Genomic DNA, 3,705 nt, shown 5'->3' with positions numbered 1-3,705 from the left:
ATTAGGCCTCGGAGACAGCAGGTCAGAAATATCCGGTCTGGCTCTGGGTGGCGTGGCCAGAGACCGGGACCAGGAAAGTTCATCTCTCCCTCTGCTGAGCCTGGGCACCTCCTCGCCTGGCACATGCTGCAGGGTTTGCATTAGCTGACTCGAACCCCATCCAGGTGTCCCCCTGCCCGAAACCGATGGAGGAAGGATTTTCTGAGTGTTTTTTCCCCGATTTATTTTGGCTCTGCCAAAAGGCCTGTCGCTTTGCATTCGGCTCCCATCGTTGCTCCCCTGGATTAATGGTGGAAGCAGGTTCTCCCTTTCGGATTAACCCCACGTGCTCAGCCAAGGCCAGCTCTGGCAGCAAGGGCAGAGCCTGCAGGGTCCTGGCCTCATCCCTCGTAACACCGACGGGGACGCAAAGGGAGGCAGCCCCTGGCCTTTGCTTCTCTTCTGTCCCACCTTTCAGCAACGCTGCAGAGCCCAGATTACATCAAAGGGACCTTTCTGGAGACAGGGGACACTAGTCATTTATTTAAATATTAACTATTTAACATGAAGTTTATTTAAATAAGTTTCCGATAAATCGGTAAGAACTGGTGCTCACAACAGGAAAAAATGAGTACCACATTTGTATTCAGAGATCAGAGCAATGGTACAAGCACAGAAGCTCTCTTATTAAACAATCATCAGCCCAATGTTATAATTAGTATTGTATATGTTATGTAAAACATGATACATATACGTCATTATTTTCCTCTTATACTTAACAGTTAGTTTCCAATTTTTCCGCCTCTGGATAAGGCAGGCTGTTGCTATCATGCTATCTTTATGATTTCTAACTTGGCTTCTGCGATGAAATAAGAACCCAGTCCTCACTTCGCAAACATGTGGTCATGCTTCTTAAATGAGCCGGTGTGGTGCTTAGAGCACCCAAGGCTGTAATTCAAGTTGCTGATCACAAACCGTCCAAGTCATTTTTCTTTCAGGATATTGCCTTGCACTGAACCTGAAGATTGACTTACAATTTGTTGGACCCCCCCAGGATATCTGTTACTGTTAGGAAGAGTGATTAGCAAACACTGGCAAGGCATTCTCCTAAATAATAGAGCACAGTTGCTCACTGGTGAATTTAAACAAAAATGTCAGTTTTACACATGACAGGCTTAGCTGTATGCGTGTTTTTCCTCTGTTGTTTATGACGTATTGCTTAGTAGCAAATAAGAATTTTGATGTTTTGTGAGCTATAATTTAAAACCAAAAAATCGAAGATCCTTATTAAAGGAGCTTCTGAGCACAGAGGCAGGGCTTCTCCAGCCTGCTTAGCGATATGGTTTGTTTAGTGATATTTTTTGTCAGAGTTAGGTTGATGGTTGGACTCAATGATCTGAAAGGTCCCTTCCTACCTAGGCGATTCTATGATGCTATGATTCTATGATTACAATTCAGAGCAGCCTAGCCAGGTGTTAAATTAGAAGTGCAGAAATAAACCTTTAAAACACTGTGAGTTAAGTAGTACATTTGCAGAAGCTGTCCTTTTCAAGTGAGGTGATGTTTGTTTTGTCAAACATTTAAAAAAAACATCAGAAGTTGGTTTTATAAGGGGATTTTATGCTACTTTGGCTACCTCCAGTTGACTCTGATGGCTTTGGCTATTGCTGTCCTGGTCCCAGATAGCAGCTGGCTGAAAAGAGCTGTGCCACAATGCTCGAGAGAGTCATTCCAGTGTTGCTTTTTGAAGATGCTTTTTATCACCAAGGACTGAGGCAATGAGTAACTAGTCCCAAATTCTCCCATCAGCTGAGCAGCAGAGAAACGTTTGAGAAATGCTGTGATAGTCAGACAACACACAAACCAGCGGTACGGTTTTATACCCGAAAAGAGCAGCAGATGCCACAGAGAATGCTCTTAGGCGAGTCTTCTTGCATCTACAAGTGTACTACGGCACATCCAACCTGTTTGGTGGTAGCCTTTAGAAAAGAGCACGTAGCAGTTCGGTGTGGAAGGGGAGGGCCCAAAATGATGGAATAGCTTGGGTGTGCATGGGGAAGCTGACAAGAGGGAGCGGAGGCAACCTTACCCTCATTAGCAACATCGTAAACCATGGAGAGAGAATGTCCTTTCTCATGTTTCCTGCACAGATGCTGGAGATAATTCCGAGTCTATAAAACTTCGCTGGATATAGCTCCGTTTGCAGGATCTCATTCCAGGTTTGCGGAGTGAGTACATTCTTGTCCGGTCTTCAGACTGATGCAGTTTGCAAAAAAACAACATGCCAAAGTGCAGTTTCCTTCCAGGTGGTCCTCTGTCAGCACAGATGCATGCACCAGTGGGTGACATATCAACTTTCCAATTTAGAAATAGTTTTGAAATGTTGTGGAGGCTGGGAGTAGAATAGTGGAACTGTCCACCTATGCTATTAATTCTCTTCAAATGAGCATTTTCCCTGTAATCTTGCTAAGAAGCACAGTTTAACTCAGAGGACACTCAACACTTACTGCTCCCTGTGAAAATTGGTGGCTTATAAGGGGTTGGAGTGACTTCTTCCCCTGTAAGTCTCAGTCTAGTGAGGCACCAAGCGATACAGTAAGGTGGCAAGTAATCCCAGCTCACGCTCAAACGCATTTGCAGTTGTCATTCAGCAAAGTGCTTACATGTATTCTTCAATTTAATCTTATTGGATTTAATGGGATTTGGAACGTCCCTAATGACTGTGCCACAGCTGAGTGATCTTCTGACTTGGAGCTTCAACCAGAGGCTGTACAAAAACAAACCGTGCGAACCTCCTCTCACCCTTGCACCTGCATCCACAATCCACTGCTCATCACAGACCTCAGTAAAATGAAGACCATCTCTTTGGGGGTCTTGAAGAGCAAACGAGCGTCTGCCAGGAATGATTTCGGTATAGTTGCTCCTGACTTGGTCTGGAAGAATTGCCTTCAACAAGCAATTGCAACCCAATTTTCTGAGACTTTTATGAAATTTTGCTACTTGACGGTTAGACTATTACATGAATGGCAAGTACAGCTTCTAGTTAGTAGTCAAAATTAAAAACAATGATATTCATTATACAGTTTTCTCTGTAGCTCTTAAACCTTTCTAAGTTTACTTAGACATCTTCCCCAAGAAAAGAAATTGGAGGAAAGAGAATGTTTTTTTCTGTTGGGAAGAGAATCCTTTTCAGCCTACTGATTGAGAGGACTGAGAGGACATACTTTCCATCCCATTTTACCTGTTACTTCTCCCAAGGGTTGACATAGACAGAAAAAGTCTAAATCACAAATCACAATCGTAAGCCCCACTTGGGCCACTAAGTCCAAAATGTGTATCTCGCAAATTCCACCCTAAGCTGCTGCTTGGCTCTGGCGAAATCTACCCTGTAGCTCCGTTTCCATGGTAAAATCTCCAACTCATCAGCTGCTGGCCACAGTTACAATTAGTCAACTCCAAGTGCTGTTGTCCAAGCATAAGACCTGGTGGATTTCCCAGAGAGACACTTCCCCATCTATTTCACCCTGCAAGGGGAAGACCTAAGTTAAAGTCAACCCCTTGCCTCATGCCGGACTTTGCTGCTGACTGCCTGGTTGAACGCGTGCTATGGCACCCTTCTCTAGGTAATAAGGGATTGCTCAAGCCCTCTTCATGCCGGGCGCTCGGTTACAACAGGAGAGACTGTGAAAAACTGACTTAAAAATAACCATCAGCCTGTAAGCCGGA

The sequence above is a fragment of the Rissa tridactyla genome, chromosome 1, assembly GCF_028500815.1.
Source record: "Rissa tridactyla isolate bRisTri1 chromosome 1, bRisTri1.patW.cur.20221130, whole genome shotgun sequence".
In the NCBI taxonomy this organism is placed as follows: Eukaryota; Metazoa; Chordata; class Aves; order Charadriiformes; family Laridae; genus Rissa; species Rissa tridactyla.
Note: the sequence above shows the minus strand (reverse complement) of the source record.